Raw genomic sequence first — 14,720 nt, forward strand, 5'->3', positions numbered from 1 at the left:
CTAACAACAAACGTGAACTCGATGTAATATTCTGCACTGGCATAGGACGCTACATCTATGCGCAGCGGTGAGTAGACGATGCTTCCTTTAAACTGTCCAACACAACTTATACAGCACTAGCGTTGCAGTAAATTGAGAGACCTAGCCGTTTAGAGTATCTTTGAACAACACAGGCGCAGCTCCAGTCTTTTGCACCCACCCCACTACCGAGTCTACGCGAAGACCAAAACTGAAACTGCAGAAAAAGATCCGTACACAGTTCACTGGCAAGCGCGATTCAATCCAAAGCCTGTTCTTCCCATAATTCCAGTAAGGAATTGCAATGGCAGCGCCACATTCTTTTCCAGGTATTACTGTATGAAACTCTATGAAGAGTGGAGACATCCGCGTCGTCAGCTACAGAGTCCGCAATCGCGATGACTTCTCCGCAAGCCGCCTGCAGCTGCGATGGCCTGCCAACGAGTATTGCGCGGCTGCATGCAGAGTTTGTATATTGTAGTTTGTATAGTTTGTATTTGTATTTGTAGTTCGGATGAAGTGCGCGGGGCGTTAAAGTACTGCGCACTTTCACCAGAGGGCTCCCTTCGCTCCGTCTTCGAGAAGGGGTCCCTTTCAAGAGGAACTTCGAGCCACATGGTGACAAGTTTTTATTCGTTGTACCTGCACCTTTACCAATTGAGATTCTGCACGCATGTCATGATGAGCCAACATCTGGACATATGAGTGTCAGCCGTACATTCGCCAGAATTCATCTAAAATACTACTGGCCAAAACTGTTAGCATCAGTTCAGCACTATGGTAAAACTTTCCGTCAGTGTCAAAGACGCAAAACTACATCCGTGAAACCTGCAGGCCTCCTCCAGCCAATAGAACTGCCGGATGCCCCATTCTAAGAAGTCGGTCTGGATCTGCTAGGCCCGTTTCCGACATCGACTGCACGTAAGAAGTGGATAGTCCTAGCCATGGACTCTCTCACTCGTTACGCTGAGACTGACTCGCTGTACAGTGCAACAGCCCTTGAAGTTACCAAGTGCTTCATCAACAACATAGTCCTCAGACATGGTGCACCCAGCGTCGTAATTACAGATCGTGGCACAGCTTTCACCGCAGACCTAATCAAATGTCTGACGCGAATGACCCATACAGACCAGAGAAGAACTACGGCATACCATCCTCAAACAAATGGCCTAACGGAGTGTCTGAACAGAACTCTGACTGATATGCTTTCAATGTATGTCGACGCCGAACATAAACTGTGAGATGAAATATAGCCCTACATCATGTTCGCATACAATACAGGCATTCAAGAAACAACGCGGGTGACACCACATGAACTTGTATTCGGCCAAACAGTCACCACTGCACTGGATACCTTGTTACCACTGAATGATGAAAGCAGAAATCCACCCGACCTAGACGACTTCTTGCAAAGAGCCGAGGCAGCACGACAGATGGCGAGATACAGAATACGCCGCCAACAGCGTATCGACTCCTACCGGTACAATCAGCGTCGTACCGAAGCGCATTATCAACCAGGCGACAAAGTATGGATATGGACCCCAGTGCGTCGCCGTGGACTTTCTGAAAAACTTCTTAGCCACTACTATGGGCCTTCCGAAGTACTCCATCGTGTAAGCGATGTAACGTACCAAGTCAGATCCGCTATACACGGGAACTCAAAACGCCGCAACCCTACAGAGGTTGTACATGTAGTCCGGATGAAGCCTTACTATGAAAGATCACCGGAAGACCAGTGACGCCTACCACGAATCTATTCATTGCCGGACGCATCGGGACGATGCGTATGAGGAGGGGGATTAGGCCGCGACATCTTGCCTGCATTAAAACAAGGCGCCCATCACCGCGCGCACAGGGACATACATGCGTGCTGTGTAGTGTTGCGCAGAAATGACGATGATGGCATGAGCACCCAGCTGGACCCAGCTGCTGTGCGCCACGCGCTCGGGACTTCTGTTGAAAAGGAAGAAGAAGGTGGACATCTTTGGTGTTCGACTGACACGTTCTACGACCATAGTCACTTTGAGTTGTGGGCACAGGTTCACCCTTTAATAAATACGCTTTATCACACCCCCAGTCCTTCGGAATTGCTAAAGTATCGTTAAAATGAAGCGACCGCATGGCTTTACAACAACGAGCAAGGAAAGTGCAATTAATATAAGGCAATTTCAAATGTCATAGCTTTATTTGGGTGATAACTTTATTATACTGCAAAAGGAAGTGATATAACTGACTGCAAGTTAACCGCAGCGCATGCCTTGCTTCCACTTCTGCTGTTTCTCGTTGTTTCGAGCTAGCACAGGTGAATGCGCAACTTTACTTGTGCATAAATTGACATCAACATTTTTTCCAGAGAAACCCTGTGTTGCTCGCATGCCTGCCCATTGCACTTCACCCTTTTTATTTAATACTCAGTTGCAGCTTTGAGAGGGGACTTCCGGATGAACAAGTTGTCTGTCCAGGATGTGATTCCTTTAAAGTCCTCTTCACAAGATATGAGCAAACTCATAACCTCACCGCTCGGATAACGCAAGTTCTCACCAATCGTAACATACTCCTTCCGTGCAGTTAAATATGCGTGTTCATGGTTCACCAAGTCCTTCATTGCATCCCTGCACTGCCAACACTTCGTTTTCTTCAAGAGTACTTACACAAAAAATCCACCTCTATGGTGCAAAATGCCGCCTTCATTGAAGTCAAAGCTTCGATGAAAAGCATTTCTCCATAATCAATTGCCTCTACAGAATCTCCACAACACTCCATTTTCCCTCGGGAAATCATGTCAACCAAGAACTGTGAGCCATCACTTTTAATACATGAGCATGCTGGCATGTGCAAAAACTATTTGACGCATACAAGCTTTAAAGCGCGTTTCATGTCGTAGGCGCTTAGAATGGGCACCCGGGTGGACGTACGGACCAACAGACACATGGACGAATGCAGGGACGGAGGCACAGATGCACGGACAGATGAATGGACGTACATACGAACCCAGCCCCGTACGAACAGACGGACGCATGATCGGACGGTCATCGGATGGACGGAAAGACGGACGCACGGAAGCACGGACGAACTGATGGACGCTTCGCACCATTCATCATCATTCCCTTCATGGATATGCTATGACACTGTTTTTTTATTGACATGCAATGCAATGCAACTGGCTACGACAACTACGACGACACGCGACATACGACCCACGGCGTAAGAGGCTTTGCCCTTAAAGAAATAGTTGAAGGCGCCGGCAGCAACAAGCGCACAACGTAGGCGCACATCTTCGTGCGATTGCAGCTTGTGTACAACAAAATATTAAGAACAACGCATTTGGTGTTATCCAGATTCAACGAGTTAAATACGCATGTACGCAGCATGCGAATGAACGTGTATTGCACCCGGTGCACTGGACACCGCAATTAGATACGATCAGAATCAAAATTTTCAACAGTCATTGGCGCCCTTCTGTAGCCGACGTAAAAGAGTCAATCACATCAAGCTTTATCGCGACTGAAAGTGCCCGTGTGACAGCGCTTTAACTTTATAACTGTCGAAATGCTCAAATGGCATAACTTACGGTGCACAAACACGAATGGTCCATAAGTTGCCCCATGTCGCGCTTGATTTTTACAAGCCACAAGAGTCGCCTTTTGAGATCTTTCGCAAATATGAACATCCTGTAGCCATTTTAAGAGTGATTTGTGCTCTGAGGCTCGCAACATCCGGGCATTTTGCCCAAGAAAATGCCATGCACGTGGCTCACTCCCACGATGAGACAGAGGGAGCCGAATGGCGGCCACCGGTCGGCTGGTGGCGCTCACCTCTTCAAAGAGTGGTTCCAGCCCCCGAGGGGGCACGCGCATCGAGGAACGCTAGCACCACTATTCGCTGAGCGCCATCACGAGGTCATGAGTGAGTGAGTGAATGAACTTTATTTGGTCCAGCAAAACGCGACAAAACGTGCACCTGGCTAATCACACGACGGAACCGACAAGTCTAGCCTGCCGGCCCAATCCAGGGCACGCTGGACGGCCAGGATTTGATCTTCGATAATGGGACTTCGCAGGAGCGTGTCTCACTTTTCCTTGTATCGGGCCAAGTGACCCAAACTTCTGAGCACTGGCTCTGTGCGGCCCGCAGAATGTAAACGGCGAGACGCTCCGGCAACTCGCTTCACCTGCCGGGAGTGCGTGCTGCTCTCTCTGTCCACCGGGTCCATGGGGCCCGCGAAACGTAAACGGCGATACGCTTCTACTGGTGGCTTAACCCGTCACAAGCGCGTGGCACTCACTCTGAGCACTGGGTTCGTAAAGCCCGCAAAACGTAAATGGCGATATGCTCCTGTAACTGGCTTAACCTGCCGCGAGCGAGTGTTGTTCTCTTTGAGCACCGGGTCCGTGTGGCCAGTGAAACGTAAACGGCGATACGCTCCTACCTATGGCCTCACCCGCCACAAGCGCATGCTGCTCTGTCTGAGCGCTGGATCCGTAGGGCCCACGGAACGTAAATGGTGACACGCTTCTGGAAGTGGCTTCCCCCTCCGCGAGCGGGTGTTGCTCTCTGTAACCACCGGGTCCGTGTGGGACGCCAAACGTAAACTGCGATACGCTCCTGCCGATGGTTTCACCCGCCACAAGCGCGTGTCGCTCTCTCTGAGCACCAGGCCCTTGTGGGTGGCGAAACGCAAATCGTGATACGCTCCTGCAGCTGGATTCACCTGCCGCGTCCGCGTGCGTCTCTTTCTGAGCACTGAGTCCTTGTGGCACTAAAGAAGTACTTCACGGCGAGAAACTCATTCAACTGGCTTCACCCGCTGGGAGAACTTGCTGTGAATTCTGAGAACCGGATCCGTGTGGCTCACATAGGTTCACGTGCAGCCTTTCGAATGATTCGCAAAAGAAAGAATCTATATCGCGTATTTTGTCTCCATTTTCTCGCTCCTAGCTCCACTTCACTCTGGCAGTACACCTATTTAGCCCAGCTGGTTAGGATCTTGGAGTGCCCGCCACCTTCTGAGGAACTTCTTTCTTTCCGCCTCGTTCTGCCCCCCTCTCTCAACCATGAGAGTTGCCAAATAAAGCTTCTTACGCGTTGCCAGAGCGAACAGGAGGACTGAGATGTAGAATAGAGCACGTGGTGGTTCATGATAACGTTGATTGTTTTTGTTCACACTCCCAGTGCAACAAAACGCTCCACTCCTTAAAAAGGCCCTCAGAAAATGCACCAAAAGGGGGGAGTTCTATGCAAACAGGTTACGTCTCGATTGCAAGTAACGGGAAGCAGGCTATCGAAGCAAGTGCATTTGAATATTTCTTCAAGCGCGCGGCAGAAGCAACTTACGCTGTGGCCACTTTATAATGTCCAGGCTTCGACAACATTCATAATGTTCAGGATTCGACCAAAGTTTTTCTGGCGAGAAAAAATCATAGTTCAATAAAAGATACAGTCGTCATTCTTAAATAACACAAAACAACAGTTGATGTTTCGGCGCAGAATACCTCGATATAATAATAATAATAATAATAATAATTTTTATTTCCATCAGCGATGGAGGAGACTGCGGGTAAAAGTTGCTTGAAGGCACAAGCAACTTGACAGAGGCCCGCAGCCACCCCTACAGTGCAGGCAGCGATGGCAAAACATTCACATAGCAAAAATCACAAGAAACACATATTCGGAATACAGATATGTCTAAAAAAAAAACACATCAGTAAGGAAATGAAAAAAAGCAATATTTTACACTATTTACTATGTTAGCATGAATTGATGAAATGCTCGCGCAGTGTTCGTGCAGAGGTTATTTTCAATTCAATGTGTAATTTATGAAATGAATTTAAAAGGGTTGGCAGCGTGTATGATAGCTTCTGCATAGAATAGCTTGTCCGCGCAGTGACCACCTTCCACTGTTCTATGTAACGAGTGCCGTATGAATGGGTGTTTTTGGCAAGATGAGATAACTCGTGGAAAAACTTCAGGTTTTCTTTTATCTCTCGTTTGAACGCTATACTTAACTTGTAATTGTATAGGGTAAACACGCGGATGACATTTCCCTTCAAGAATAAATCTGAAGTATGGGAATTGTAGGGTACATTGAAAAGCGCCCGTAGAAATTTTTTCTGCAGTACATGAAGTCTTTCAAGATTTGTATATGTCGTCGTACCCCATACCAAAAAACAATAATACAAGGAAGAAAAAAAGAGCGCATTGTAAACAAGAAGCTTTATTTTAAAAGGTAATATCAATCTGTGACGCGCCATCATACCAACCACACGAGATAGCTTGCCTAAAACTGATTCGATGTGTAAATCCCAAAGCATATTTTGTGTGAAGGTAACTCCCAGTATTTTCACACTACTCACTATTTCTATTGCTTCATTTGTGTAAAGAAGGGTGATGTGTTCGCAGGTTATCTGCTTAGATTTTGGTCTGAAAATCACGGCTTTTGTCTTTTTAGTATTAATTTGCAAAACGTTTGCTGCTGACCATTCTTGGAGCGCCCTTAGAGCAGTGTTGGTGTTATTCTGAAGGCTACCAAGTTCAGGTGACGAAAAAAATAGGCTAGCGTCGTCAGCGTACATAACGTATTTCGCATCACTGTAGATATTTACTAGGTCATTCATGTAAACTATAAAAAGAAATGGGCCGAGAATACTACCTTGAGGAACGCCTCTGCTGATGTGTTTTAAGTCTGAACGGTAATGCTCAATCTGGACGTACTGATGGCGATGATCTAGATACGACTTCACGAGGTTTAAGCAGTGCCCGCGAATACCATAGGTTTCAAGTTTTTTAAGTAGTATGGAATGATGGATACAATCAAATGCTTTACTGAAATCAATGTAAAGGCCGAGCACAAGATTCTTGCTTTCAAATTGTGTTAAAATGAATTCTTTTTGTTGTAGCAAGGCTAACTCAGTAGAAAGGTGTTTTCTAAATCCAAATTGGGCTGTAGATATAAGATTGTGCTTATCGAAAAAATTAGACATTTGCACGTGTATAAGTTTCTCCAGCCCTTTGGATAATACTGGTAATATTGAAATAGGTCTATAATTTTTGATATCGTTTATGTCACCTTTCTTAAAAAGCACAGAAACTCTTGCGATCTGCATCCTCCTGGGAAAGATAGCGCTCGCCAAAGACAGATTAAAGATGTAGGTAAGATATGGACAAATTAAATCAAGCACATACTTGATTGGACGAACCTGCATGCCCTCAACGTCACAACTTGAGCTATTTTTAAGCGAAAGAAAAACTGACAGTACTTCAGACTCTGTAAATGGGCGAAGGAAAAAGGAAGATGGATTGCTATCAGGCATAAATTTTGTAATATCAGCAGATGCACAAGAATTAGAATTGCTCACAAAATAATCATTAAATGTATTCGCCAAATCATCGCCCCATATTTCGTGGCCACCAAGAAATAGCTTTTCTACACGTGGAGACGATTTACGGCGATTTAAGACAGTATTAAGCTTTTTCCATAACATATCGGGTTTTTTTGAGCAGCTATCAAACTCAGCTTGAAAATAGCATTTCCTGTGTGACCTTAGTTCTTTGTTTAGTTTGTTTCTAAGCGACTTGTATTCTTTCAATATGCTTGGTTCCTTACTTTTAATGAACTTGTGATAAAGCGCATTTTTACACTTAATTTTTTGTAACAATTCAGGGGTTATCCATGGTTTTCTTATTTTTTTACCCAATTTAAACTTTTTTTGTGGGAAGTGACGCTTATACACACGAGAAATTTCATCAATAAGTTTACTGTATGCAATGTCAACGTCGTCTATTTTCAGAATTTGCGGAATATCGCTAAGTAGCAATTCAGCTCTAAAATTATCCAAACCTGTTTGTGTAATATTTTGAAAAGAAATGTACTGATGCTTTTCATTTATCGTGAAATTTTGCTTTCTTAGTAGAGCAAATATTGGGAGGTGGTCACTAAGGTCCCACGTTATTACACCACTGTTGGCTTTTGTAGAATCGATATTAGTAATAAATAAATCTAACAGTGTTTCGCTTTCAGTAGTTACCCTTGTCGGTACATAGATTAAATTTTCGCATCCGTTTGAAGTCAGCATGGTTAACATGGCCTTTTGTGGTGCAGAAATGGTCAACAGGTCGATATTAAAATCACCAGCAGACACCAAATAATCGCCAGTTTCTGAAACAAATGATAACAGCTGTTCATAGAAACAAAAGAAACTAGGAAGATTTCCACTTGGTGGTCTATAGCAAACGGAAAACATACAGTCATTCACACGAGCTGTTATTATTTCAAAATCATCACAACAGATACAAAAGTTGGAAAGCAGCTCGCAGTTTACGTGCTCTCTTAGCAACAGCATAACGCCACCGCCTCGGCGATTAGTTCTGTTTACACAATACGATTGATAAGACGGAAATTTGAACAAATCACGATCATCCCTGCACCAAGTTTCACTAAGCATTACTGCATCAAACAGAAAATGAAAACCATTGATGAAGTCATTTATATCTTCTTCCTTGTTATAGAGTGAACGAACGTTTAGATGAAGGCACTTCAAGGAATGTGCGTGATGACTTGTCACAAAAGCGTCTAGCTCGTGTGGAAGAAAGGGACTTTGACTAGCCATTTTGAGGAATGAAATAATCTAGATACAGTCAGCAACTAGCAGGCTTAGACGGGAAAGTCGGTCCTGTGACGCACTACTAACACGGAATCGCCGTCAGATTTGCGCAGTAGGATTTTCCCGTTCTTGTGCCAGGCGTATTTGTACCGATTTTCCCTCGCCCATTCCTTAGCCTCTCGAAGCAGTTGCCGACTTTGGCTGGTCAAGTTCTCTTGGATGAACAGGCTTGATTTCTTTTCTCTCAGTTTTGACCGGTTATGCAGCCATTCGTCTCTAACAGATTGTCTGACATACCGAACGATTATACCTGGTGTTTTGCCAAATTTGCATGGGAGGCGGTGAATGGCAGCGACGTCTGCTGCGTCCAGTGCACAAACGTCAATCATGCTGGCAACAGAATTTACCTTTGCAAGCAAATTTTCACCTTCAGAGACGCTTACACCATGTATTTCCAAGTTAAGCTTGCGGCTTCTCCACTCGAGCTCATTTAAATCGGCCTCAAGTTTTTTTGAAGCATCATCACTAGCGCAGGTGTCCTGTTCAAGGCGTTCAAGTCTTTTCCGTATTTCTTTCGTATCTTTTTCTTGTGCGGCAAGCCTTGTCAACATCTCATCGTACTTGTCCGACATGAGCTGTATCGACCGCTCGATGTTTGGCACTGTTTCCCTGAGCGGCAACAACTCGTCTAACTTCTGACTTATGCCACTGAGAATAGATCTGATGTCAACTTCAGCTTCCGGCCTCCCTTCAGTGATCTCGACACTTTTTCCACTATCTTTGCACGTAGAGCAAACCCACTTTTGCCTAGCCGATTCGGACTTCTTTTTATACTGTTTTTCTGATATGCCTGCACATGTTCCAATGTGAAAACAGTGGCTACACTCGCCACATGCCACCGACAATTCATCGGATTTAATGGCATCGTTACATGTAGGGCATGCATTTAGTGTCGACATAGTACCAGGAAATGTAGCACACAGAACAAATACAATTCACTTGGCAGCAGCGGCAGCACAGAAAACTCGCTAAGAACAACAAAGCAAATTTGAACCGGGCGTGAACTAACCTGCGCAAACAGACGAAAATCAGTAGATCTGCCGGTTCTGCCACCGCTGCTGCCAAAGAGCCGCTGTCCTCAGGGTCGGTGACTTTTATAGTGAAGCTCGGTGATGGTGGTGGCCCCCAGCGGTAAGATCGTCGGTAGCTTCAGTTGGAGATATCAGTTGATCCGAAGAAATCGCGGCGTGAAAATGGCACACGATGCGATGAAACTTGATAGCAGGGAGATGGTTTCCACACAGGCCACCGACAGGAAGGCAGTGGTCGACGAAAAAAATCTGCGCAAACAGACGAAAATCAGTAGATCTGCCGGTTCTGCCACCGCTGCTGCCAAAGAGCCGCTGTCCTCAGGGTCGGTGACTTTTATAGTGAAGCTCGGTGATGGTGGTGGCCCCCAGCGGTAAGATCGTCGGTAGCTTCAGTTGGAGATATCAGTTGATCCGAAGAAATCGCGGCGTGAAAATGGCACACGATGCGATGAAACTTGATAGCAGGGAGATGGTTTCCACACAGGCCACCGACAGGAAGGCAGTGGTCGACGAAAAAAATCTGCGCAAACAGACGAAAATCAGTAGATCTGCCGGTTCTGCCACCGCTGCTGCCAAAGCAGCGGTGGCGGTTTCATATGGGGCGCTGAAACGTCGATTCTGTATTTTTGTGTTTTTCTTGAAACTTATAAGATTCATGCATCAAAGGTTTTGTTGTTACGGAGCTTGCGTCCTTATTTTGCAGTTCTGCATCTAAAAAATGACACGGAAACTGTGGCCGCACATTCTACGATGTCCATTCAACAAAGTGTATTTACGGATCTTGTGTCCTTTTTTTTGCTATTCTGCATCTAAAAATGACACGGAAACTGTGACCGCACATCGTACGATATCCACTGAACAAAGTGTATGGAGAAGGGAACATTTTCATCAATTATTTGTATATAAAAGTTGCGTGGAAATGAAGATGGCATGACGCTTCGCTGCTAAAATTGAAGCTGTATCTGCAAATGAACCGCCATGCATATACCGAACCAGGTGGTCTATAAAAGTTAATAATACAGTAACAAAGGAAGATATGAGTGCTATATGTCGTCATAGTAAAATAACGGATTAATGCGAAATAGATGAGACATACTGGGCCATTATGGAATACCTTCATTCGATAGCGCTTCCGTAGTTTGCCCCACCACGAGAGTTCAGTTGTAAGATACGAGCCCGGTAACAAATATCAAAACTCCTAGACAGCCTATCGACAAATGTAGTCCTTTCGCAGAGAGAGATTGATTGCGTGAACGGTATAGACAAATTATTTTAAGAGTGGCGGCGTAGATGATCCAGACACGTTGCTTTTGGAAATGCTTTTATTGTCATATATACTGGTGCCCTTGAAAATTTTAAGCCCAATAATTTTTGAAGCGTGTAGAAGCGAAAAATCTCATGGTTCTTAAAGGGCAGGCGTAGTTCGGTTTTCAAAACTGGCCCACAGGTGTTATCGATGCCGCAGTCCTCGGTACGGAAGGCGGGCCTAGGGGCTTTTGCGACGGAGTCCACCGATTGGGGTCCACCGATTGCACAACTTGATGCTCTCTAGAATGTCGGTCATTTTGCGGTCAATGTAGTCCACACTCACCTTTCCGCAAAGGAAGAAAAGAAAAGAAGCAAATGCTTCATGTTAGAGCGGTGTTTCATTTATTTATTTATTTATTTATTTATCTATCTATATATACTGTTAGCCAAAGGCCGTTACAGGGTGGGGTAAAGAAATACACTTCACTTGTTGACATAAGCACTACAAAATGAAATCAAGAAAGACAACACAACAGGCAGTTTTAAACAGAGGACCAATTCAACAGGTATAATAATTAAGGTTTAAACAGTAGTGATCAAAGATTGGCATTCTAGCATAAATTCCTGGAACACACTTCACGAAGGCTACATCATATACATCACAAGCTTCAGCGTCGTAGGAACTTTTCCTACCAACGTGACGTGCAGTTATAGAAAAATACACAAAAAAGGGAACATCTCCAGGTAGAAGTCATGAGGTAACAACGCCTTGGTGTGGTTATCTAGAGGAGTAATATGCCATTACCGTCTTTTCAAATTCCTCTGTGGAATTAATTTGAGTTATGCTATGGGGTAGTGCGTTCCATTCTTCAATCGTTCTTGAGAAGAGGGAATATTGAAAGATGTCAACCTTTGTAGGGATAGGCACAAACTGGTCCTCATGGCTAGATGTTAAACCCGTGAAATACATGACGTTCTGTTTTCTAGAAATCTGTAGGGGTTGAAGTTAAAGTAGTTGTGTTTCATTAAGTGTATGAATTTTAATTTAGCCACTTTTCGTGGCAACGATAGTTCGGGCAATTTTAGTTGAGTCAGCATTTCGGTCGCTGAGTCTATATACCTATATTTCGACATTATAAACCTTGCTGCACGCCTCTGTATTTTTTCAATTTTTTCGCTTCGCTTTTTGTATGTGTATCCCATATTATGCTTCGGTATTCTAGTGCGGGACGTATCAAAGTCAGATATGCTGTTAGTTTAACATCTCGGTAAGCAAGTTTCAACTTACGTCTAAGTGACCAGAGTTTAATCCAGCGGCATTACATAAGTTAGTAATATGCTTTTTCCGAGATAAGTCATCTGATGTCGTAATGCCTAAATGCTTGAAGTGCGTAACTTGTGTCAATGGCTTTCCGTCTAATATGTAATTGAAAACTGACACATTTTTTGTTTTCCTAGTTATGCGGGCGTATACCGTTTTCTCTTGGTTTATTTTCATTTTCCATTGTGTGTACCAACCAGCAATAGATTGCAGTGTTGCGGCCAGCTCTTGGTAATCTTCATGAGAAGATATTTTAGAATATATTAGGCAATCGTCTTCAAACAGACGAACAGTGATTTTGCTACTAAGGACACTTGTAAAATCGTTTATTTAACAGAGGAATAAAACAGGTCCTAATACTGATCCACAGGGAACACCAAACGTTACATTTAACATTCTCGATTTTTTTACTTTCACCTCCCCGTATTGTGTCCTATCAGCTAAGTATGATTCAATCCACCTAGGCATATTTAGGTTTACTCCAAGATCAAGTAATTTACAAATTAAACGCGAGTGGGAAACGCGATCAAAGGCTTTCGATAAGTCTAAGCAAATTCCGTCTATTTGACCTGTTTCATTATTATTTCAGCGAAATCATGCACTGTTTCAGCAAGTTGGGTGATTTGGATCAGCGTCTCCAAAATCCATGCTGGTTAGGATATAACCTGTTTCAGCTTTCGAGAAAACTAAAAACGCTTTTTGACAATATTTGCTCGAATATTTTACAGCATGCGCATGTAATGAATATTAGTCTGTATTCTTATACTTTATGTTCATCACCTGTTTTGTGTACTGGTACGACTCGCGCTATTAGCCAATCATGTGGTAGTTTATGCTGCTCAAGAGACGCATTAGAAATTATCATATGCAGGCTCTAAATGGTGGCATTCCACCATTCCGATAGCAAGATTAGGCAGTTTCACCGATTCTCTGGTGCGCTACAGACAGCTACCTATAGCATGCTCTGAGCCAGTGCAGGGAACTACGGAAACTTCAGCGCGACAGCGTTAAAGAGATCGTTTCGTAGAAATTCTTGTATTGTCCTTAACGTATAGGTACTTGTGAGAGAAAAACAGTGGTATGCGCACGTGAAAATTCAAAACAAATGCTAATAAAGGGGTATTTTCTATTAAAGTGGGCCTAGAACTTGTGTGTGGCAAACAGGTGTGCAATCACGGAGCTACGGACACGCTTCAAATTGCTTAAAAAAAACACATCCTGCTACATGAATGATTTATAGTGCCAAGAGACATGTATAATGGCATACACAGAGGGGTAGTCACAGATGTATTTTCAGCTGGTTAAGCGCGCAGCGCCAGCCACAGAGATTTGCTCACGCCAGTCTATATGCTTTTCTTCTTCGTCTCCATGCACTGGCACGCAGCAATATATACATAACAGCATATGTACATAACGTAAACGAGGAAGCTTCCGACACTTGATGCACTCGCATTTTATAGGCACCGAGACCCTCGAGGAGAAGGGCACCGCCCGTTGTTGGGCGCGCACACCGTCTCTGAGGGACGCGTCCAGCGTCTTTGACGGACGCCTCCGGTGTCCGTGAAAGACGCGTCAGTGGCTCTTAGAGAAACACCAGCAAGGGGGTTGAGAGAGCACTGCCCAGTGCATAGCGAGTTCATGACAGCATCTCTGCTGGGCTGACGATGAACTAATGGACAAGGATCTGCAGCTACTGTCTAGAGGGTCACTGTTTAGCAGGCCGAAGTGTCCACTCTTGCAAATGCCGGGAACAGCTGATGGCGCATAACGTCGGACCCGGCTAGACGTCGTGGACTCAGCTCTGACCTCCGGGCTCGCCCTCTGCAGATGCGCCATCACAGTGAAACCCGCAAGCGCCATACACTACCCCCCAAGACCTGCCAGGCTCATTGTACAAGAATGAGTAAAGTTGCCAAGCGAGAGGAAGAAGAATTCGCGGCCCACTCAAGCAATCGCGTCCCATACCAGACGCAGGGACTTCTTTACCACCTGGCTCGATCCGATACACAAAGACACTTTGTAACATAGATCATTGGCACGCGCTTCTCAAATCCCTTGGATGCATAACGGAATCGCCCTCCACGGCGCAGTATTGATGGGGCTCTATCCGAAAAAACTTGTTTCCAAACGCATGAAGGCAGGAGCATCTGAACGACTTTGGCCTGCATCCAAACGCCTTTCTCTGCCTCAAATCGAGAATTTGATTCCTCTCTCTCTACCTCTGTATCTTTGTTCGTGTCGTTAGTCTTCGGTCATGCTTATGAAGTTCATTGTAGTAACGAGTGACATACCCGGATCGGCTGCTACAAGCTCAAAAGTTTCTGCCTGACATTCACCCACGCTAACCGAGAGGCATTAGCGTGTTATTTCAATGGAGCCATTGTGGAGAAACTCTACCTCCGACTTTGTACTCGGTGCTTTGACGAGTGCGTCTGCATTCTT

This window comes from Rhipicephalus microplus, chromosome X (genome assembly GCF_043290135.1).
Source record: "Rhipicephalus microplus isolate Deutch F79 chromosome X, USDA_Rmic, whole genome shotgun sequence".
Classification (NCBI taxonomy): domain Eukaryota; kingdom Metazoa; phylum Arthropoda; class Arachnida; order Ixodida; family Ixodidae; genus Rhipicephalus; species Rhipicephalus microplus.